Source organism: Stylophora pistillata, unplaced genomic scaffold, assembly GCF_964205215.1.
Source record: "Stylophora pistillata unplaced genomic scaffold, jaStyPist1.2 SCAFFOLD_378, whole genome shotgun sequence".
Classification (NCBI taxonomy): domain Eukaryota; kingdom Metazoa; phylum Cnidaria; class Anthozoa; order Scleractinia; family Pocilloporidae; genus Stylophora; species Stylophora pistillata.
In genome coordinates this window covers 1-25,297 of record NW_028290806.1, presented here as the reverse complement: position 1 = coordinate 25,297, position 25,297 = coordinate 1, and the positions used below count along the sequence as shown (strand labels likewise).

General features: G+C 45.7%; 1 long non-coding RNA gene across 1 annotated transcript; it reads right to left on the bottom strand.

The window, feature by feature from the left end:
- Window positions 1-1,587: 1,587 nt before the first annotated feature.
- Window positions 1,588-13,645, bottom strand: LOC148715946 (uncharacterized). Its single transcript, XR_015995736.1, has 4 exons — window positions 13,514-13,645; window positions 3,579-5,493; window positions 2,712-2,779; window positions 1,588-2,033 (listed from the first exon to the last, which is right to left on the bottom strand). It is a non-coding gene; the product is annotated as an uncharacterized LOC148715946 (long non-coding RNA).
- Window positions 13,646-25,297: the final 11,652 nt, after the last annotated feature.

The following is a 25,297-nucleotide window of genomic DNA, read 5'->3' as shown; positions in this document are numbered from 1 at the left end:
TGAGGATGAATGTCTCCACTTCTAACCACAGAAAGGGCAACCGGGTTGAAGGAAGCCGTACAGTTTGAATAGTACGCCACTCTTGACTTCTGAAACTTCTTGTGAGGTGAGGTGACAAAATGGCCGCCGATCCTTGACATATGCCTTGGCGAAATTAGATTGAAATCGACCAGGTATGAGTTGAAATACTTGAAGAATTTATCCCCGTAATACACTTGAGCATTCTTCGAGAGCTTGAGAGAGTATAAGTTGACAGAGAACAAAGCTAACAGCGAAAAACTTAATAAAATTACGGACAGGCTCGGAACACGTCTTACCGCCATAATATCAAAGGTCACCTATCAAAATCAAAAGGGAGCTAAAAAATCCATTTTCTTCTTACAAAATAATATTTCTTGAGGGCGTTTTTAATAAAACAATTATTCCACTCGCGCTTGTTGGATATGAGATGATTATAGCCAACTCGGCGCTACGCGCCTCGTTGGCTATCTATCATCTCATATCCAACGCGCACTCGTGGAATAATTGTTAAATATAGGGATGTTTCTTTTCGAACATAATACATGAGGAAGACTTGACTACCACATTATACCGCTGACCAAGAAGGCGGAAATCAAATATGGTGCCTATAGTTATCAGGTCGATCACCGGACAAATAACTGATGGGAAAGTAAATCTGCTGGCTTAGCAAGCCAAAAAACGAAGGAATTATTATTTACTGTTCTAGTATTGTATGTTTTCATCTCCTGTAGTTGTAAGATACTGAAATGCTTCAAGAGTATTACTTCAAATTGTTTGTTGCTTTTTTAGTAATTTCTACGTCCGTGACCGAAAGAAAATAAAAGATGCTAAAATAAATTAAGAGATGTACTGTGCGACTCACTGCATGGGTTGTTGTTTCCCATGAAGTCAAATATACAACAGCTTTATTTTTTCTCTTCACATGACAGCAAAATAAACCCACAACATGCAACAAAATTGAGCCCCAGGAGGTGGGAGGTGGAAGGGAGAAATAACTGCTAGTATTAGTGCTCCACGTGTTTAAAAATTATAACCCCGCTCTCAGGTCTTATGAAAATCTGTTGGTAGGAAATAAACGGGGATTTCAACTCGCCTGGCAGAAAGAAAAGGGTGAAAAAGGTTATTCAAACTTCAAATTCTCCCCTCTCACCCCACCTTAATGGAGAGTGAATTTGCATGCGCACTTTGCTCTGATTTCCTGCCGGCTCAGTTGGAGGCGTCTGTCCAATTTCATGTCGTACAAAATAACAAAAAAAGGCAAAAAAAAAATTGAGTGAAAAATAAAATAGAAACAAAATGTATATTGACATGGCAATTGACCAGGGATTGATTCGCTCATGTTTATTTATGGCATACTAAGTCCCTTGCCCAAAAAAAGTTTTCAAGAAAGGACAAGGAATCAGAAAAGGCGTATAAAAGGCAGCAATTGGAAGAGAGATATCAGCTCTAAATGGAAAATTTCAAAGAATTTCCCCTTTTACATGTGAGCAAAAGTAAGTTTTTCTTTACATAAATCTTTTGAAGGTCACTAAATACTTACAGGTAGAAAAATGAAGCACAATGACAAAAAAGTATAATTACCTCAATAGGTCTTTTACTCAAGAAATATAAGGCCACTGATAACCAAATTTCACAGTGGTCACCACCAGAAAAAAAGCAACGGTATATAAATGCATATTCTATGGAAAGCTGGCAGACAACTGCCCAGGGTAAAAAATCTCAGCACCAAATAGAATGCAAATGCTGTCTCTTAACAACACCAGCAGAGAGTAGACTCTTCAAAAACAGCACAGGTTGTGTGGCAAGCAGAAGGGAGGCATTCACAGATGTAAAAAGTCAAGCCAAAGAGCTTTCAGGAAAAAAAATCTTCAAACCAACACAAAAAGAAGGGAAAAACGTAGGGTCAGTGATATATAAGGAATTTGACTCTGAATGTAAGGAGCAACTGGGAAAGTCCTTTAGGGAAGTCATGTCCATGGTTTCCGAGGCTGGGTTGACAAAGAAAGTTTCACCTGTTAAGGCAAAAAAAAAAAAATACGTAAAGAAGAGAGAAAATTAAAAAAAAAAGTATAGAAAATTCCTGAAAAAAAATTAGGTTAACCTTCACCTGGCTCAACGAACATATTTTGCAACCAGGAAAAGGCAAAGAATGGTACAATGTTCTGAAACCATTGATGAAGCAGAAGGAGGGTAAAAAATTCCCCAAAGCGGAACACCTGAAGTCATACAGCCTGAAAAATTACACAACAACCTAAACTGCAACCCCAAATCCAGATATTGTGCCAACAGGTATGAAAACCACCCGGCAAAAATACAAGTACTTGTCATGAAGGCCACTAAGCAACTACAGTCTGATGCAAAAGTATGGGATGCAACCTTCTTAATGCAGAATAACTGGCTTCCCAATGCTAATGACTATGAGTTATCAGATGAGGTAACCAGTACTCTTGACAAGAAAAAAGTTGCTCTGAAATTGCTACAATCCTGGACGATGATTACAGTACATTTGTAAAGTATTTTGATCAAGCATTCTTACCTAATCTTATTACCTTACATGATTTAGTCAGGTCATTTAAAAAAGGTAATAAGTCACTTGAGAGTGATTGTTGTCCATCATTTTTACCACCGAAAGCTTCAGATTGAGAGCGAATTTGTTACTGGTAATTAACACTTATTTACTAATTGCTCACCTTCATCATAAGCGAGTCAAAGATTATGTTTGGCTGCAGAATAGCTGTGCTGTTGAGCTATCTTGTCCCTATGGATTTAAAAAAATACACTGTGAATATGAGATTAGAAAAGAAGTCTCAGGCAACAGTTTACATTACTTGGCTTAAAATTCTACCATAACTTAGATGGCTTTAATTTCACAAGTTGGACAACATACCCTGACGAATGTGGAAGTTGAATAAGAATTTAAGTAAAAATCATAGTTAAGAAAAGGTAATGGTCAGATTCCTATTTGCCATGTTCATGTATGATTGAGAATGTCTGTGTTATTCGTCACAGGCTGGCAAATCAGTCATTGTTAACTAAGGTTAAAGACGACATCCCAATTTAGTTTGTCACCTCTCTTGGGATCGATTCAATCTAAAACATTGATATGTATACTTTAAATTTCGCTACACATGTATAAGAACACAACTGTTGACGCATAGCTTTTTGCTCTCTCTCATTTACATGCCGTGTAGATTGAGTAATGAACTCGCTTTGTTGAAGCTCATATAAATACATTTACCCACAAAATTGTACTATAAATCTTCGTGAAATTTCTAACTCGGGATTGAGCCGAGGCATTTAAACTTGGTAAACAACAAAATTTACTCTACGGGTAAGTTTTCACACGGCGGTTTATCAGTTTCCACCTCATCGTACACTGACGAGAATGGAAAATTTCCGAAACATACCAAAGCATTTGTAATCTGTAATTTAGTAAAGGAAAAAATGCGATTTCCTTAAATGAAACGTTCGCTATTTGGATTTACGCCTCAGGGCATTATGGAAGCTACGGCAAATTAGAGCTAATTCGCCGAATGAAACACAAAAATACCACTCACCTCAGCTGTAGACCTCACATCTGCACTAAAACAACGTCTTCTAAAAAAATTTCGGTAGATACATCCATGTTCGCCTTCTAAATGTGTAAAGGCTCTGATCTAAACTTTGAACGCGCCGTGCGGTAACGGCAGCCATTTTTTTAAGTTTTGAAACTCTGCTGGGGGTCTCAAACCAAGATAAAACCCAGGCCTCAAACTACTTGAGTTCAGGCTAATTTCTCTAAAACCTAATAGGAGTAAATCATACATTTTCATAAAGAGGTCAACAAAACTCTCCTCATTATTTTAATCTGACTTCATTCAGTCTTGTTCCCAGGGGATACAAGCCTTGGGAAACAATTTCTTTTTGTCCTCTCTGATACTATCAGCTGTTAAAAAAAAAAACAAGAAAAACACTGTTGCCTTGAATTACTGTAAAATATTGTAGAAGTCTGAGCTTTCACCACTCAAAGGCATCATCCGGGACGGATAAGATAAAATATTTCACGAGGGCCGAATAAAAGGGAGAGAAGTGTCACTATATCAATGAGCTAGTGTCACTGTGATTGATCAGCTGTACAGGTTCTCATAAAATTTTTAAGATACCTCTTATTTAATAAGTTGAAAAGTAAGGTTGTGAAGGGTGTATCTGATGTTTTTGGGTAGCAAGGATAGATGAAGTTGAATATAATTTTTATCTGGATAATAATTGATTTATTTAACTATTATTACAACAGGAGGCTCAGGATGTTATTTGATTGTATTCACCTTTAGGAAACAGGCTGGTTTTTCTTTTTTAGTTCACACCTCTCCAGTTATGGTAGAATTCTCATCTGTTGAGGTTTAGGGGTAGTTTGAGGAAAATAAAATGATCAGATTTCAATAAAATTTTTCAAGTCATAAGGCACATGTGATGATATTTTGAAGACTGACGATTGAAAATAACCTTCTTTCCTCTGCTAAAAATCCTCCCAGGTTATGACGACCAAAGCCCTAGTGATAACATTATCTTACTTTTCTCAACGCGACAGTTACATTTTGTGTTTCAGTGTCGTTCACGCCGGCTGTGATTCGTGAGAAAAACTTTTCAACCAAAACCCAGATTTCTGTGAAATTTAATGTTTTGCTGAAATTGCAAATACATTGCACTGCAAGTTGAAGCTCTCAAACACTCAAAGGAAAGTGAGTACTACAAATGTACTCGATTTGTTGAGATAGCAGTGACACAACTCAATTACTTTCCAATACGTCTGTGCTCGACAGGCCTCCTGTATCATTAACAAAAAGTATCATCTACATCGATCGCACCACTAATTATTAGAGAGTACTGGAATTGAACTGGATTGTACACCCTTTTGCTTTTGGAAAATCAATCGAGTGCGAGTTCCTTTCGCCCATGCACCGCACAACGATATTGAAGACTACGACGCTTGAATGAAAGTTATAGAGGGAAAAATTGATAAGAAAAGCTGTCTGAAGAGGTCGTGACCCTATTGTTTTCCGACGAATTTTCCTCCTTCACTTCAATCGCGGGAAACCCAATCCGGCGCGTAGTGAAGCGTTAAGCCTTGGTGAAACGGCGCATGATAGTCGATGATAGTTGATGACAGTCGATGATAGTTGAAGCGCGCGCTTCTGTTTGACCACCAACTATCATGCACTATCATCGACTATCACCAATTAGTATATACTAAACCAGTGGATAGCGTTGAAGGCGCGCTCTGATTGGCAGGTCAAACTCCGAATATCCTTTGCTATTTACCTCCGAGCAACTCGGAGGTAAATAGTGTAGCTAGCTAGTATCCGCTAGCTAGATATATATATATATCACTGTCATTAGTTCCTCTTGTGTCCTTACAAAATACTTTTCTTGGCTCCGCACTATCTTTCAAGCTTTGCAACCACCTCACTTCATCCCAAAATACTCCACTGTGTTCTGTGTAAAAAGGAAAAACAAAATACAGAAAAAAAGTCAACATAAAATCAATGTAGAAATCAATCGGAATTAACACTCCTTCATCGTAACACTAAAGAGCAATCCGGCCCGACAAGAATCATCGCCAACAATCAATTCTATACAACAAATTCTGGTATTGCCGCTAGCTTCATCAATATTTTGATTGTGTAAGCCCTACACTTGCCAGCTCCCTAGGGAATTATGTTGGCAACCCCCTTACATACAGAAAATCTTCTCCTCCCAGTAGTTTTGTCATTTAATTAACTCCCATAAGTGACCAAGACAGAATTTCTCCTTACAATATCTATTCAATATCTAGCAGAGAAGTACTGACAATAGCTAAAAACATCAGTTAGGGGATTTTAGGTTGATCCAATAAAAAATTCTCCAAACCAACTTCATAAGAACTCTATGGCAGACTGTAAGGAGAATCAAGGTAAGGAGACCTCGCTAGTGAAGTTGTAGATAAATGAACAATTAAGATAAAGGCAAAGAACGAAAAATTGCACCATCTCAATCATGAGGTCAGTTAATTCATACAGAACAGGACGATTCCTTGTAAAAATACACTGGCCCAATCAAAAAAAGAAAACATAAATATACATTTATAAGCCCTACACTTCCCTGCTCACTAGGGAATTATGTTTGCAACCTCCTTAAATACAGAAAATCTTCTGCACCCTGGAGTTTTGTCGTTTAACTCCCGTAAGTGACCAAGACAGAATTTATCCCTACAATATCTATTTTCAATATCTAGCAGAGAAGTACTGACAATAGCTAAAAACAGTAATCAGGGGATTTTAGGTTGATCCAATACAGAATTCTCCAAACCGACATCATAAGAACTCCATGGCAGACAGTAAAGGAGATTCAATTTAAGGAGATCTCGCTAGTGAAGTTGTAGATAAACAAACAATTAAGATAAATGCAAAGAACGAAAAATCGTAACATCTCAATAATTAGGTCAGTTCATACAGAATAGGATGATTCCTTTTAAAAATACACTGCTTAAATCAAAAAAAGAAAAAAAGATATACATTGATAAGCCCTACACTTGCCAGCTCCCTAGGGAATTATGTTTGCAACCCCCTTAAATACAGAAAATCTCCTCCTTCCTGGAGTTTTGCTCTAACTGAGGTGACTCAAGGACAGGTTTGTAATCTCTTCTCTAAATGAGATGACAGCAGAACTCCACTGCATATTCCAAATGAATTGATGAGGATTGCTTCTGAGAATCTCTCAAAAACCTTCATGGCATAAATTTCTATGGAGTCCACCAAGACTAGCACAGTACCAGATATTTTCAAACTATCTCCAGTGACTTCAATCTGTTTATAGACATGGCATATCATCACTGCGCCAGGAGAGAACCTGCCCATATTACAGTTCTATCACCCTTTAGTAGAGTTCTTATTGATCGATTGATTGATTGATGGACTTATTTACTCAACTTTAATCGTACAGATCTTCATCCTTTATCATCCTTTATTGTGACCAAGACAGAATTTCTCCCTACGATATCTAATATTCAACATGTATCAGAGAAGTAGCGAGAATAACTAGGAAAACATAAGTCAGGGGATTTTAGGTTGGTCCAGTAGAAAATTCTCCAAGCCGACATCATAAGAACTCTATGGTAGACAGTAAAGGAGATTGAATAGTCCATTTTACAGTTGTGTGCTTGGTTACCAAGCCTTTGAACGGGAGTGAGGCTAGGGATGACCTTGTTATGATACAAACCTTGCTGCCTTTCAAATGTAAATCACTTTGTTATCATGCTAGCTCGATAGAGGTCTCTATCACAACAAGGTCGTCTTTAGCCTCACTCTGAATCAAAGGCTTAGCAACTAAGAACACAACTGTAAAATGGCCTATTTAAGAAGATCTCGCTGGTGAATTTGTGGATAATATAAATGAACAATGAAGGTAAATGAGTAGAAAGAATTAAAATCACAACATCTCAAGAATTAGGTCAGTTCATACAAAATAGGATTATTCCCGTAAGTACTAAAAGAAGGGAATGACCTAAAACCACCTGCAAAAATCTAAAACCACCTACAACCACCCACAACCACCACCTACAACCATCAAAAACCACCTACAACCACCACCTACAACCATCTAAAACCACCTACAACCACCCACAACCACCAACTACAACCATCTAAAACCACCTAACACCACCTTCAGAATACTATTGTGTGACAATTTGTGACAATTTAAAAGCACACAGGAAATGTTGCTGTATGTCTCACATGTCATGACCAAGTTACTAAAACAAGGAATGACCTACAATGAGCTACCATGGAAACAAGGACTGACCTAAAATGATCGACAACGATTTACAATATGACCTACAATGAGCTACAATGGCCTACAGGGAGCTATTATGAGTGTTACAAAAAATTGTGGTGTGGCTTGTGTGACTTTCTAGGCCCATGATGGTGTGATGGTCTCTTTGTTTTGCTCTCTAAAAATTTCAACGAGTTAAAGCAGGCCAAATATGTCTCATAGTCTCGCGGTGCTGTGATACATGACCTTATTAATGGTTTTGATATGAAAATATCAATGAGTAAAAGGTGCTGACAGGCCAAATACGACTCATAGCCTCATGTTAGTGAAAAATTATGGCAGGCTTGTTATATAAGACCCTCAAAGACATCTTAACCCTCACCTAAACTACATATATGTTACATATATGTGACATTTATGTATCTGTAACATATATATGTGAAATTACTTGACATGTGTGTGACATATATGTATAGATTTAGGAGCAATTGTACGTATATTTAACATAGATGTAATATCTAACAAGGTAAATTAACACATATGTAACACCCCTTGCCAAAAAAGATGGCCTTGAAGTATACTTTAAGTATACTAGAAGTAATGGTTATACTGCAATCATACTTCAATAATACTTCAATAGTGCTGCACTTACTAAAGTACATCTGCAGTACCCTTTCTTAAGTACACTTTAAGTATACTGCTCAAGAGAAAATCATGTTATTTATTGTTGATGTTGGGTTCATTGGTGTACTTTCAGTAAACTTCTCATGTACTAAAATCCCCAGTAATTCTTCAACATTCCTATAAATTCCTTAGATTTCCTTGGAATTTCCTGCAAATTTGAGATTCGCAATATTTCAGGGAAGGCATTGATGCTCTGAATTGGAATTCCTAAGAATTTCAAGTCCTGTTGGCTATGAATGTGGAATTTTTCTTGGGATAATTAAAAAGTTTCTGATGTTAGACAAGTAAAATACAGGAGCTTCTAGTCATGTGTTTGATAGTTAATGATGCAAAAAATATGACAGACACATTTAGTGATTAATAGCTGCCTAAAATCATTATATTAGCTTTGGAAATTGTCTAACTGCTATAAATCCTTCTTCATTTACAGCATTTGTTCAATAAAAGTTGAAAGAGGAGAACAGTGTCACAATTTTAAAGTCCATAAAACAGTACGGGACAAATGTACCAAAAGCAAGAGAGGCATTTCCAAAACAGCGAGACAATAAGATGAACTTTATTACTTGTAACTGTACCCTCACCAAAATTAAGTATATTTTTAGTATACTAATTCTGTAATGAAAGTGTACTGCAAATAAGATACACAAAGTATACTTTCAGTAGACTTTAAGTATGGTTTACAGTGCTACTAAAAGTATACTTGTAGTACACTTGGTCCGACCTTAAAGTGGAACACCCAAAAGTATACTTGAAGTATACTTGAAAGGTACTTAAAATTTTGCAGTGCACTTGAAGTATAGTTCATGAGTAGAAGCAATAGTGGCAAACTGAGTGGTACTTAAAGTATACTTTAAGTTATGATACTTAGAATGTATTCAAGATAACTATTATAAATGAATGGCATGCATACATGCAGCCAGTCAAATTAATATGCAATAAGAAGCATGCACCCTCTAGTTCATATGGCATGTGTTCAGCTTTATTATATACTTGGTCAAGTCAGATAGGCATTGAAACGTATAAGTATGAAATTCATTTCGTTAATGAATTTGGTACAACTGTCCATGACAATTAAATAAGCAAAATTTGTAAAAGACCGCTTCAAAATTGTCTTTTAATGTAAAAACAAATATATTTTACAATGAAATCCATCATTCGATTATTTTATAAAGTTATTACAATAAATTCCATGCAAATTAGAAGTGACTCTCATAATGTTGGGATACTTAACCAAAATGAGTTATTGTTTCAAAAGAAAGAATATCCATAAAATGGAGTTCATCATTCAATCATGTACAACAGAAAACAGATTTCATACAAATCAGCAGTGTCTTACCATGTCTCTAGCTGGGATTAAAGCCCACAAAAAAAATGGTTGTCATAAAATGTAAGAAATTTATCATAAAAAATGGACTTCACTATTTAATAATTATAAAAGTAAGCAACTTGTGCAAATCATAACAGCAAATAGTTTATCTAGTGAGCATCCAATCATATCATATTAATTCATGTTAATAAATGTAATCAACAAAATTGTCTACTTTCCTAGCCGGTTTCCAACCACTTGCCCTTGTGGTTAGTGAACAAATTGAATTTCCAGGAATTCCTGGGAATTCTTAGGAATTTCAACTGAGAGCACCAATGACTTCCCTGAAATACATTGAATTTAAAAACTTGCTGGAAATTCCAAGGAATTTCAAGGAATGTTTAAGAATGACTGGGAATTTTAGGAATACTTGAAGGCAACTTATATCAAATAAATACATGGCTTGCATTATCTCTCAACTATAAATTCAAGTAGTCAATGAAATTTATTTACATGCTTAATTAACTGAGCTTTACATGTTGATTATTTGCTGTTGTCTATTAACTGCAATATGTAGTAATAGGATGAAGTTTCTTTTTCTATTCTTAAAAACTTCATAAAAATTATCCTCAATTACAGCTGTTAATTAAAAATAGTCCTACTGAATCAGTAAATTTTGTTTGACACAATCTGTTGATTCTTTATCATGAAATGCAATAAGTTGGGTCATGTTTATTGCAAGAAATACTATCAGTGAAAAGATAGTCTTGAAAAGAATCAATTGATTTGGGATGATGATAGAAATATCATTTTATCCTTTCCTCCTTGAGTCAGGCTTTGACTTAATTAAATGCAGTTGTAACTTCTTTGGATAAAACTCTTGCGTATTAAAATTAAAATGTAAGGTGTCAAGCAGCATCTTTATGTTGTTTGTTTTTGTTGATTCTGCAAGTTAAAATTGAGAGATTTCTTCTAAAGTTGGACTGAACACTCTTGGGAGTGAAAGGCTTAATTACATTAAAAGAATTGATTTTTGAAAATGAAATTCTTGTTGAAACTGTAGTAATTAATTGCATTGAAGTTATCCCAAACTGCAGACTTAAGCAGTTGTTTTTCTTTTTTCTGGTGGCCTCGCAGCTTGCCAAACGCAAGAAAAATAATCCTGAAACCTTTAGTCTATGGATAGATTTATTTCATTGTAAAGCATAAGCTTAAGAAACTGTGTCATGCAAGTGACCGATTCACTTCACAGGTTTGATCACATACCAAATATTACAATTTGTACCCACCACTAACTTTGAGAATCGTAAATGGCCGCTCAAGCCTTGTACTGGCCAGTCAATAACTGTTGTCTCTTCTTTTAACTTCATGGCGCCAACAACTTGCTTTCCATTTACAACACTACTTAAATTTCTACTGTATTTAGATCATTTTTGAAATACATGAATGTAATCACAGTTTCTTTAATTAACCTCAATTGACATGAATTTTTAATGATTCTGTCATTGTTGTACTATAATCGTTTTAGCAAATTTTTTCCATTGAGAACTGTTATAATTATAAATAGAAAAACTTAAAACTGAAAAAAAAATGAGAAGGTCGCTCTGTGCGGGAGCAAGCACAACCTATCTCACAATAGGTAGCTCCCATTAATACTTTTTGTCACATATGTCAAATGTATGTCACATATATGTGGCATATATTTTATATTTATTTGTGTAAAATTGATATGTTGACATATATGGCACATAACTGGACATAGGTTCTAAATTGCTACATTTGAGACGTGTGTCATATATGTGACACATATGTCAGATAAATTATGTTACATGTATGTGACATATATTTTACATATATCTGCTACATATGTATGTGACAGATATGTTACATGTATGTGACATATGTGAGATACATATGTAGCAGATATATGTAAAAGATATACATGTGGTTTTGGTAAGGGCCATTAGAAAGGAACACCTATACTTTTCTATTTTCAAAATAACCAGCCGTTTTAGGAAAGAAAAAAGCCATAGGTAGTTCAAGTGGAAGTAAGACTCTTATAAAATGTAGCTGCTTGACTCCTCATGCAGGTTTTGTAAGTTTTGCTTTTTGAAATGAAACCATTGAAAGCAGGCCTTATACCTCAGCATTATCATCAATGGCAAAAGTGAGGAAAAACTGAGTAAAATTTTCAGGTGGGTTTTGAAGCATTTAGAGACATTAAAAAATAGTTGACTTAAATATTGTAACCTCTGCAGAGAGCGAAGATTGACTTTTTCTGATGTTTGTTACATGAATGTTTATCCCCTCTACTAATGGAATTAATTAAAGTGCCTATAAAATTTCCAGTAGACCAACCATGAGTATAAATGAAAACATCCATTTGGGGTCTTTTAGCCCTTTAACTCCCAAGAATTGATGATAATTAATTGTGACCTCCAATTGCTCCACATTTCCTGGTAAAAAAATTGGGGAGAATTGAGTTTTAGACCAAGATAACTTCTACCTAATAAGTTTGAGTATTGTAGTGCATGTAGCTCAGTGCCAACCAATTTTCAATTGTGTAGGAAAATGAAAATGAAATTTCATTTTAGTTTTTCGTTGCGCTGTAAAAAAAAGAAGTTGGACTTGAATGTTTTCGTATGGACTTTGGAAAAGGTGTTGCACGTGAAGTCAAGTGGCTATCTTGAAAACAGGGAATGGGGAATCTTTAAAAGCGGGACTCTCAAGTAGCGAGAAACTTTAAAACGAGAAATATTTAGGGGCGTAAAATGAACCCGCCGAAATGAATGAGCGGTCTGGTGAAGCTGCTCTTTTATTCAATTTTACGCAAGGGAAGCATGAAAATTAACGACTGTTGACACAGGTAAAATTACGTTGCAATGAAAAGGGCAGTCAGCAGATACCTTGAATGCTGAAAATGGTGAAATTGTTCAAATTATTTAGGCATGAGAATCTTTATTTTCATCAAGATATTTGGTTGCTACAATTCTGTTTATAAGAAAGCGTAGTGAAGGGCTTAATTTGTCGTTGTTTGTTCAAGGATGAAATAAAGAACTTTTTGTGACCAAAATGTCGCTCTTGTTCATTTACAGTCATAGGAAACGGTACTATCAAGCACCGACTTTAATAAGGACGTGTGGGAAGGCTTTACAAACGGGGATTAGGCGAAAATAAAGGGCAAAGGCAAAATGGGACTAGGCGGAAAATAAAACTTGATGAAAGGTAACAGGTACGTGAAGAAACAGAAACATTTCGCGCTCTAAGAAATAGGTAGAAAGCTGAATATTGTGATCCAAAAATACTAACTGTAGGCATAGTTGGTCCCTTCTACTAACTATGCTTTAGCACGCTTAAAATTGGGAAACTTTATACTCGTTGAAGTTTGCAAAAAGTTTTGAAACATTCGTTGGCTGTTTTATGGTATGATATGAAATTTTCACTTGAACACGACAAGGACTTTGACTTGAGTTGAAGAATGAAGAAGCATAATATTTTCTAGAAAATTGTAGTTGTTTGGAAAAAAAAGTCGCTTGCAAGTTTAAAGATTCCTAGGTGCTGTAGAAGATTAGACATTTGTGAAGAATTATAAATGTTATAAATACGCTGTACCCGAATGAAGAGCGCGCATTATCTAAATGGCGTTGGTTTATGGGCAACCATATAGAGTAAAGTTCAAGCCTAAGCAAGGTTGTTATAAGTGAGCAAGTTACTTACAGAAATCCTGCGATTGGAGATGAATTGCAGCTAGTTGTTTGCGCAAGAATAGCGGTCCGGGCCTGTGAATAAACATTTAGATGGCAATATACAGTAGCGTGCGGATGGTTGCTGCGAATAAATGTACGTAACGACCCGTATGTAGGTGATGACGCGTGAAGGAATTGTGACGTTGCATTCGAGCGGCAAAGTGTAGTGAAGTGAAGTTTTAGTAATGGCGGGCGGGTTGAAAGGAATAAAGGGTGGAGTTATGTTGTTTTGGTTGATTTAGGGCCGCCTGGTGACGGAAGGGCATCATGAAGCCTGGAAGTCCGTAAGCCTTGTGTATCATTCAAAGAATGGAGTGATAGGAGACGGGGGCCAGGTGGAAAGTGTAAAAGCAACTCTCTATGTTAAATGCGCAAATAAACAAGCATGGCGCGTGGAGTTTTAGAGCTTGTAGAGTGGGGGTTTTAGGTGTGGTGTTGAACAGGCGAGTTGCTTTTAGACTTAGATAGATTTTGATATATGCTAAAAGCGCTACGGGTGCTCGCGAATGAAATTTCGGATATGCAAATGTAATGGGCACGGCCGCGTGGCATGCCCGCAAAATCCGAGAAAACGCGCGCTGGTGGCATGTTGAGAGCCCTGGCAAAGATGGGATACGTGAGCAGGGAAGCTGAAACTCACTGAGCTTGTAGTCCAGCGGGATGGGTATTACGGCGCACAAAGCGCGCGTCTCAAACAATAGGCACGGCCGCGTGGCATGCCCGCAAAATCCGAGAAAACGCGCGCTGGTGGCATGTTGAGAGCCCTGGCAAAGATGGGATACGTGAGCAGGGAAGCTGAAACTCACTGAGCTTGTAGTCCAGCGGGATGGGTATTACGGCGCACAAAGCGCGCGTCTCAAACAATAGGCACGGCCGCGTGGCATGCCCGCAAAATCCGAGAAAACGCGCGCTGGTGGCATGTTGAGAGCCCTGGCAAAGATGGGATACGTGAGCAGGGAAGCTGAAACTCACTGAGCTTGTAGTCCAGCGAGATGGGTATTACGGCGCACAAAGCGCGCGTCTCAAACAATAGGCACGGCCGCGTGGCATGCCCGCAAAATCCGAGAAAACGCGCGCTGGTGGCATGTTGAGAGCCCTGGCAAAGATGGGATACGTGAGCAGGGAAGCTGAAACTCACTGAGCTTGTAGTCCAGCGGGATGGGTATTACGGCGCACAAAGCGCGCGTCTCAAACAATAGGCACGGCCGCGTGGCATGCCCGCAAAATCCGAGAAAACGCGCGCTGGTGGCATGTTGAGAGCCCTGGCAAAGATGGGATACGTGAGCAGGGAAGCTGAAACTCACTGAGCTTGTAGTCCAGCGGGATGGGTATTACGGCGCACAAAGCGCGCGTCTCAAACAATAGGCACGGCCGCGTGGCATGCCCGCAAAATCCGAGAAAACGCGCGCTGGTGGCATGTTGAGAGCCCTGGCAAAGATGGGATACGTGAGCAGGGAAGCTGAAACTCACTGAGCTTGTAGTCCAGCGGGATGGGTATTACGGCGCACAAAGCGCGCGTCTCAAACAATAGGCACGGCCGCGTGGCATGCCCGCAAAATCCGAGAAAACGCGCGCTGGTGGCATGTTGAGAGCCCTGGCAAAGATGGGATACGTGAGCAGGGAAGCTGAAACTCACTGAGCTTGTAGTCCAGCGAGATGGGTATTACGGCGCACAAAGCGCGCGTCTCAAACAATAGGCACGGCCGCGTGGCATGCCCGCAAAATCCGAGAAAACGCGCGCTGGTGGCATGTTGAGAGCCCTGGCAAAGATGGGATACGTGAGCAGGGAAGCTGAAACTCACTGAGCTTGTAGTCCAGCGGGATGGGTATTACGGCGCACAAAGCGCGCGTCTCAAACAATAGGCACGGCCGCGTGGCATGCCCGCAAAATCCGAGAAAACGCGCGCTGGTGGCATGTTGAGAGCCCTGGCAAAGATGGGATACGTGAGCAGGGAAGCTGAAACTCACTGAGCTTGTAGTCCAGCGGGATGGGTATTACGGCGCACAAAGCGCGCGTCTCAAACAATAGGCACGGCCGCGTGGCATGCCCGCAAAATCCGAGAAAACGCGCGCTGGTGGCATGTTGAGAGCCCTGGCAAAGATGGGATACGTGAGCAGGGAAGCTGAAACTCACTGAGCTTGTAGTCCAGCGGGATGGGTATTACGGCGCACAAAGCGCGCGTCTCAAACAATAGGCACGGCCGCGTGGCATGCCCGCAAAATCCGAGAAAACGCGCGCTGGTGGCATGTTGAGAGCCCTGGCAAAGATGGGATACGTGAGCAGGGAAGCTGAAACTCACTGAGCTTGTAGTCCAGCGGGATGGGTATTACGGCGCACAAAGCGCGCGTCTCAAACAATAGGCACGGCCGCGTGGCATGCCCGCAAAATCCGAGAAAACGCGCGCTGGTGGCATGTTGAGAGCCCTGGCAAAGATGGGATACGTGAGCAGGGAAGCTGAAACTCACTGAGCTTGTAGTCCAGCGGGATGGGTATTACGGCGCACAAAGCGCGCGTCTCAAACAATAGGCACGGCCGCGTGGCATGCCCGCAAAATCCGAGAAAACGCGCGCTGGTGGCATGTTGAGAGCCCTGGCAAAGATGGGATACGTGAGCAGGGAAGCTGAAACTCACTGAGCTTGTAGTCCAGCGGGATGGGTATTACGGCGCACAAAGCGCGCGTCTCAAACAATAGGCACGGCCGCGTGGCATGCCCGCAAAATCCGAGAAAACGCGCGCTGGTGGCATGTTGAGAGCCCTGGCAAAGATGGGATACGTGAGCAGGGAAGCTGAAACTCACTGAGCTTGTAGTCCAGCGGGATGGGTATTACGGCGCACAAAGCGCGCGTCTCAAACAATAGGCACGGCCGCGTGGCATGCCCGCAAAATCCGAGAAAACGCGCGCTGGTGGCATGTTGAGAGCCCTGGCAAAGATGGGATACGTGAGCAGGGAAGCTGAAACTCACTGAGCTTGTAGTCCAGCGGGATGGGTATTACGGCGCACAAAGCGCGCGTCTCAAACAATAGGCACGGCCGCGTGGCATGCCCGCAAAATCCGAGAAAACGCGCGCTGGTGGCATGTTGAGAGCCCTGGCAAAGATGGGATACGTGAGCAGGGAAGCTGAAACTCACTGAGCTTGTAGTCCAGCGGGATGGGTATTACGGCGCACAAAGCGCGCGTCTCAAACAATAGGCACGGCCGCGTGGCATGCCCGCAAAATCCGAGAAAACGCGCGCTGGTGGCATGTTGAGAGCCCTGGCAAAGATGGGATACGTGAGCAGGGAAGCTGAAACTCACTGAGCTTGTAGTCCAGCGGGATGGGTATTACGGCGCACAAAGCGCGCGTCTCAAACAATAGGCACGGCCGCGTGGCATGCCCGCAAAATCCGAGAAAACGCGCGCTGGTGGCATGTTGAGAGCCCTGGCAAAGATGGGATACGTGAGCAGGGAAGCTGAAACTCACTGAGCTTGTAGTCCAGCGGGATGGGTATTACGGCGCACAAAGCGCGCGTCTCAAACAATAGGCACGGCCGCGTGGCATGCCCGCAAAATCCGAGAAAACGCGCGCTGGTGGCATGTTGAGAGCCCTGGCAAAGATGGGATACGTGAGCAGGGAAGCTGAAACTCACTGAGCTTGTAGTCCAGCGGGATGGGTATTACGGCGCACAAAGCGCGCGTCTCAAACAATAGGCACGGCCGCGTGGCATGCCCGCAAAATCCGAGAAAACGCGCGCTGGTGGCATGTTGAGAGCCCTGGCAAAGATGGGATACGTGAGCAGGGAAGCTGAAACTCACTGAGCTTGTAGTCCAGCGGGATGGGTATTACGGCGCACAAAGCGCGCGTCTCAAACAATAGGCACGGCCGCGTGGCATGCCCGCAAAATCCGAGAAAACGCGCGCTGGTGGCATGTTGAGAGCCCTGGCAAAGATGGGATACGTGAGCAGGGAAGCTGAAACTCACTGAGCTTGTAGTCCAGCGGGATGGGTATTACGGCGCACAAAGCGCGCGTCTCAAACAATAGGCACGGCCGCGTGGCATGCCCGCAAAATCCGAGAAAACGCGCGCTGGTGGCATGTTGAGAGCCCTGGCAAAGATGGGATACGTGAGCAGGGAAGCTGAAACTCACTGAGCTTGTAGTCCAGCGGGATGGGTATTACGGCGCACAAAGCGCGCGTCTCAAACAATAGGCACGGCCGCGTGGCATGCCCGCAAAATCCGAGAAAACGCGCGCTGGTGGCATGTTGAGAGCCCTGGCAAAGATGGGATACGTGAGCAGGGAAGCTGAAACTCACTGAGCTTGTAGTCCAGCGGGATGGGTATTACGGCGCACAAAGCGCGCGTCTCAAACAATAGGCACGGCCGCGTGGCATGCCCGCAAAATCCGAGAAAACGCGCGCTGGTGGCATGTTGAGAGCCCTGGCAAAGATGGGATACGTGAGCAGGGAAGCTGAAACTCACTGAGCTTGTAGTCCAGCGGGATGGGTATTACGGCGCACAAAGCGCGCGTCTCAAACAATAGGCACGGCCGCGTGGCATGCCCGCAAAATCCGAGAAAACGCGCGCTGGTGGCATGTTGAGAGCCCTGGCAAAGATGGGATACGTGAGCAGGGAAGCTGAAACTCACTGAGCTTGTAGTCCAGCGGGATGGGTATTACGGCGCACAAAGCGCGCGTCTCAAACAATAGGCACGGCCGCGTGGCATGCCCGCAAAATCCGAGAAAACGCGCGCTGGTGGCATGTTGAGAGCCCTGGCAAAGATGGGATACGTGAGCAGGGAAGCTGAAACTCACTGAGCTTGTAGTCCAGCGGGATGGGTATTACGGCGCACAAAGCGCGCGTCTCAAACAATAGGCACGGCCGCGTGGCATGCCCGCAAAATCCGAGAAAACGCGCGCTGGTGGCATGTTGAGAGCCCTGGCAAAGATGGGATACGTGAGCAGGGAAGCTGAAACTCACTGAGCTTGTAGTCCAGCGGGATGGGTATTACGGCGCACAAAGCGCGCGTCTCAAACAATAGGCACGGCCGCGTGGCATGCCCGCAAAATCCGAGAAAACGCGCGCTGGTGGCATGTTGAGAGCCCTGGCAAAGATGGGATACGTGAGCAGGGAAGCTGAAACTCACTGAGCTTGTAGTCCAGCGGGATGGGTATTACGGCGCACAAAGCGCGCGTCTCAAACAATAGGCACGGCCGCGTGGCATGCCCGCAAAATCCGAGAAAACGCGCGCTGGTGGCATGTTGAGAGCCCTGGCAAAGATGGGATACGTGAGCAGGGAAGCTGAAACTCACTGAGCTTGTAGTCCAGCGGGATGGGTATTACGGCGCACAAAGCGCGCGTCTCAAACAATAGGCACGGCCGCGTGGCATGCCCGCAAAATCCGAGAAAACGCGCGCTGGTGGCATGTTGAGAGCCCTGGCAAAGATGGGATACGTGAGCAGGGAAGCTGAAACTCACTGAGCTTGTAGTCCAGCGGGATGGGTATTACGGCGCACAAAGCGCGCGTCTCAAACAATAGGCACGGCCGCGTGGCATGCCCGCAAAATCCGAGAAAACGCGCGCTGGTGGCATGTTGAGAGCCCTGGCAAAGATGGGATACGTGAGCAGGGAAGCTGAAACTCACTGAGCTTGTAGTCCAGCGGGATGGGTATTACGGCGCACAAAGCGCGCGTCTCAAACAATAGGCACGGCCGCGTGGCATGCCCGCAAAATCCGAGAAAACGCGCGCTGGTGGCATGTTGAGAGCCCTGGCAAAGATGGGATACGTGAGCAGGGAAGCTGAAACTCACTGAGCTTGTAGTCCAGCGGGATGGGTATTACGGCGCACAAAGCGCGCGTCTCAAACAATAGGCACGGCCGCGTGGCATGCCCGCAAAATCCGAGAAAACGCGCGCTGGTGGCATGTTGAGAGCCCTGGCAAAGATGGGATACGTGAGCAGGGAAGCTGAAACTCACTGAGCTTGTAGTCCAGCGGGATGGGTATTACGGCGCACAAAGCGCGCGTCTCAAACAATAGGCACGGCCGCGTGGCATGCCCGCAAAATCCGAGAAAACGCGCGCTGGTGGCATGTTGAGAGCCCTGGCAAAGATGGGATACGTGAGCAGGGAAGCTGAAACTCACTGAGCTTGTAGTCCAGCGGGATGGGTATTACGGCGCACAAAGCGCGCGTCTCAAACAATAGGCACGGCCGCGTGGCATGCCCGCAAAATCCGAGAAAACGCGCGCTGGTGGCATGTTGAGAGCCCTGGCAAAGATGGGATACGTGAGCAGGGAAGCTGAAACTCACTGAGCTTGTAGTCCAGCGGGATGGGTATTACGGCGCACAAAGCGCGCGTCTCAAACAATAGGCACGGCCGCGTGGCATGCCCGCAAAATCCGAGAAAACGCGCGCTGGTGGCATGTTGAGAGCCCTGGCAAAGATGGGATACGTGAGCAGGGAAGCTGAAACTCACTGAGCTTGTAGTCCAGCGGGATGGGTATTACGGCGCACAAAGCGCGCGTCTCAAACAATAGGCACGGCCGCGTGGCATGCCCGCAAAATCCGAGAAAACGCGCGCTGGTGGCATGTTGAGAGCCCTGGCAAAGATGGGATACGTGAGCAGGGAAGCTGAAACTCACTGAGCTTGTAGTCCAGCGGGATGGGTATTACGGCGCACAAAGCGCGCGTCTCAAACAATAGGCACGGCCGCGTGGCATGCCCGCAAAATCCGAGAAAACGCGCGCTGGTGGCATGTTGAGAGCCCTGGCAAAGATGGGATACGTGAGCAGGGAAGCTGAAACTCACTGAGCTTGTAGTCCAGCGGGATGGGTATTACGGCGCACAAAGCGCGCGTCTCAAACAATAGGCACGGCCGCGTGGCATGCCCGCAAAATCCGAGAAAACGCGCGCTGGTGGCATGTTGAGAGCCCTGGCAAAGATGGGATACGTGAGCAGGGAAGCTGAAACTCACTGAGCTTGTAGTCCAGCGGGATGGGTATTACGGCGCACAAAGCGCGCGTCTCAAACAATAGGCACGGCCGCGTGGCATGCCCGCAAAATCCGAGAAAACGCGCGCTGGTGGCATGTTGAGAGCCCTGGCAAAGATGGGATACGTGAGCAGGGAAGCTGAAACTCACTGAGCTTGTAGTCCAGCGGGATGGGTATTACGGCGCACAAAGCGCGCGTCTCAAACAATAGGCACGGCCGCGTGGCATGCCCGCAAAATCCGAGAAAACGCGCGCTGGTGGCATGTTGAGAGCCCTGGCAAAGATGGGATACGTGAGCAGGGAAGCTGAAACTCACTGAGCTTGTAGTCCAGCGGGATGGGTATTACGGCGCACAAAGCGCGCGTCTCAAACAATAGGCACGGCCGCGTGGCATGCCCGCAAAATCCGAGAAAACGCGCGCTGGTGGCATGTTGAGAGCCCTGGCAAAGATGGGATACGTGAGCAGGGAAGCTGAAACTCACTGAGCTTGTAGTCCAGCGGGATGGGTATTACGGCGCACAAAGCGCGCGTCTCAAACAATAGGCACGGCCGCGTGGCATGCCCGCAAAATCCGAGAAAACGCGCGCTGGTGGCATGTTGAGAGCCCTGGCAAAGATGGGATACGTGAGCAGGGAAGCTGAAACTCACTGAGCTTGTAGTCCAGCGGGATGGGTATTACGGCGCACAAAGCGCGCGTCTCAAACAATAGGCACGGCCGCGTGGCATGCCCGCAAAATCCGAGAAAACGCGCGCTGGTGGCATGTTGAGAGCCCTGGCAAAGATGGGATACGTGAGCAGGGAAGCTGAAACTCACTGAGCTTGTAGTCCAGCGGGATGGGTATTACGGCGCACAAAGCGCGCGTCTCAAACAATAGGCACGGCCGCGTGGCATGCCCGCAAAATCCGAGAAAACGCGCGCTGGTGGCATGTTGAGAGCCCTGGCAAAGATGGGATACGTGAGCAGGGAAGCTGAAACTCACTGAGCTTGTAGTCCAGCGGGATGGGTATTACGGCGCACAAAGCGCGCGTCTCAAACAATAGGCACGGCCGCGTGGCATGCCCGCAAAATCCGAGAAAACGCGCGCTGGTGGCATGTTGAGAGCCCTGGCAAAGATGGGATACGTGAGCAGGGAAGCTGAAACTCACTGAGCTTGTAGTCCAGCGGGATGGGTATTACGGCGCACAAAGCGCGCGTCTCAAACAATAGGCACGGCCGCGTGGCATGCCCGCAAAATCCGAGAAAACGCGCGCTGGTGGCATGTTGAGAGCCCTGGCAAAGATGGGATACGTGAGCAGGGAAGCTGAAACTCACTGAGCTTGTAGTCCAGCGGGATGGGTATTACGGCGCACAAAGCGCGCGTCTCAAACAATAGGCACGGCCGCGTGGCATGCCCGCAAAATCCGAGAAAACGCGCGCTGGTGGCATGTTGAGAGCCCTGGCAAAGATGGGATACGTGAGCAGGGAAGCTGAAACTCACTGAGCTTGTAGTCCAGCGGGATGGGTATTACGGCGCACAAAGCGCGCGTCTCAAACAATAGGCACGGCCGCGTGGCATGCCCGCAAAATCCGAGAAAACGCGCGCTGGTGGCATGTTGAGAGCCCTGGCAAAGATGGGATACGTGAGCAGGGAAGCTGAAACTCACTGAGCTTGTAGTCCAGCGGGATGGGTATTACGGCGCACAAAGCGCGCGTCTCAAACAATAGGCACGGCCGCGTGGCATGCCCGCAAAATCCGAGAAAACGCGCGCTGGTGGCATGTTGAGAGCCCTGGCAAAGATGGGATACGTGAGCAGGGAAGCTGAAACTCACTGAGCTTGTAGTCCAGCGGGATGGGTATTACGGCGCACAAAGCGCGCGTCTCAAACAATAGGCACGGCCGCGTGGCATGCCCGCAAAATCCGAGAAAACGCGCGCTGGTGGCATGTTGAGAGCCCTGGCAAAGATGGGATACGTGAGCAGGGAAGCTGAAACTCACTGAGCTTGTAGTCCAGCGGGATGGGTATTACGGCGCACAAAGCGCGCGTCTCAAACAATAGGCACGGCCGCGTGGCATGCCCGCAAAATCCGAGAAAACGCGCGCTGGTGGCATGTTGAGAGCCCTGGCAAAGATGGGATACGTGAGCAGGGAAGCTGAAACTCACTGAGCTTGTAGTCCAGCGGGATGGGTATTACGGCGCACAAAGCGCGCGTCTCAAACAATAGGCACGGCCGCGTGGCATGCCCGCAAAATCCGAGAAAACGCGCGCTGGTGGCATGTTGAGAGCCCTGGCAAAGATGGGATACGTGAGCAGGGAAGCTGAAACTCACTGAGCTTGTAGTCCAGCGGGATGGGTATTACGGCGCACAAAGCGCGCGTCTCAAACAATAGGCACGGCCGCGTGGCATGCCCGCAAAATCCGAGAAAACGCGCGCTGGTGGCATGTTGAGAGCCCTGGCAAAGATGGGATACGTGAGCAGGGAAGCTGAAACTCACTGAGCTTGTAGTCCAGCGGGATGGGTATTACGGCGCACAAAGCGCGCGTCTCAAACAATAGGCACGGCCGCGTGGCATGCCCGCAAAATCCGAGAAAACGCGCGCTGGTGGCATGTTGAGAGCCCTGGCAAAGATGGGATACGTGAGCAGGGAAGCTGAAACTCACTGAGCTTGTAGTCCAGCGGGATGGGTATTACGGCGCACAAAGCGCGCGTCTCAAACAATAGGCACGGCCGCGTGGCATGCCCGCAAAATCCGAGAAAACGCGCGCTGGTGGCATGTTGAGAGCCCTGGCAAAGATGGGATACGTGAGCAGGGAAGCTGAAACTCACTGAGCTTGTAGTCCAGCGGGATGGGTATTACGGCGCACAAAGCGCGCGTCTCAAACAATAGGCACGGCCGCGTGGCATGCCCGCAAAATCCGAGAAAACGCGCGCTGGTGGCATGTTGAGAGCCCTGGCAAAGATGGGATACGTGAGCAGGGAAGCTGAAACTCACTGAGCTTGTAGTCCAGCGAGATGGGTATTACGGCGCACAAAGCGCGCGTCTCAAACAATAGGCACGGCCGCGTGGCATGCCCGCAAAATCCGAGAAAACGCGCGCTGGTGGCATGTTGAGAGCCCTGGCAAAGATGGGATACGTGAGCAGGGAAGCTGAAACTCACTGAGCTTGTAGTCCAGCGGGATGGGTATTACGGCGCACAAAGCGCGCGTCTCAAACAATAGGCACGGCCGCGTGGCATGCCCGCAAAATCCGAGAAAACGCGCGCTGGTGGCATGTTGAGAGCCCTGGCAAAGATGGGATACGTGAGCAGGGAAGCTGAAACTCACTGAGCTTGTAGTCCAGCGGGATGGGTATTACGGCGCACAAAGCGCGCGTCTCAAACAATAGGCACGGCCGCGTGGCATGCCCGCAAAATCCGAGAAAACGCGCGCTGGTGGCATGTTGAGAGCCCTGGCAAAGATGGGATACGTGAGCAGGGAAGCTGAAACTCACTGAGCTTGTAGTCCAGCGGGATGGGTATTACGGCGCACAAAGCGCGCGTCTCAAACAATAGGCACGGCCGCGTGGCATGCCCGCAAAATCCGAGAAAACGCGCGCTGGTGGCATGTTGAGAGCCCTGGCAAAGATGGGATACGTGAGCAGGGAAGCTGAAACTCACTGAGCTTGTAGTCCAGCGGGATGGGTATTACGGCGCACAAAGCGCGCGTCTCAAACAATAGGCACGGCCGCGTGGCATGCCCGCAAAATCCGAGAAAACGCGCGCTGGTGGCATGTTGAGAGCCCTGGCAAAGATGGGATACGTGAGCAGGGAAGCTGAAACTCACTGAGCTTGTAGTCCAGCGGGATGGGTATTACGGCGCACAAAGCGCGCGTCTCAAACAATAGGCACGGCCGCGTGGCATGCCCGCAAAATCCGAGAAAACGCGCGCTGGTGGCATGTTGAGAGCCCTGGCAAAGATGGGATACGTGAGCAGGGAAGCTGAAACTCACTGAGCTTGTAGTCCAGCGGGATGGGTATTACGGCGCACAAAGCGCGCGTCTCAAACAATAGGCACGGCCGCGTGGCATGCCCGCAAAATCCGAGAAAACGCGCGCTGGTGGCATGTTGAGAGCCCTGGCAAAGATGGGATACGTGAGCAGGGAAGCTGAAACTCACTGAGCTTGTAGTCCAGCGGGATGGGTATTACGGCGCACAAAGCGCGCGTCTCAAACAATAGGCACGGCCGCGTGGCATGCCCGCAAAATCCGAGAAAACGCGCGCTGGTGGCATGTTGAGAGCCCTGGCAAAGATGGGATACGTGAGCAGGGAAGCTGAAACTCACTGAGCTTGTAGTCCAGCGGGATGGGTATTACGGCGCACAAAGCGCGCGTCTCAAACAATAGGCACGGCCGCGTGGCATGCCCGCAAAATCCGAGAAAACGCGCGCTGGTGGCATGTTGAGAGCCCTGGCAAAGATGGGATACGTGAGCAGGGAAGCTGAAACTCACTGAGCTTGTAGTCCAGCGGGATGGGTATTACGGCGCACAAAGCGCGCGTCTCAAACAATAGGCACGGCCGCGTGGCATGCCCGCAAAATCCGAGAAAACGCGCGCTGGTGGCATGTTGAGAGCCCTGGCAAAGATGGGATACGTGAGCAGGGAAGCTGAAACTCACTGAGCTTGTAGTCCAGCGGGATGGGTATTACGGCGCACAAAGCGCGCGTCTCAAACAATAGGCACGGCCGCGTGGCATGCCCGCAAAATCCGAGAAAACGCGCGCTGGTGGCATGTTGAGAGCCCTGGCAAAGATGGGATACGTGAGCAGGGAAGCTGA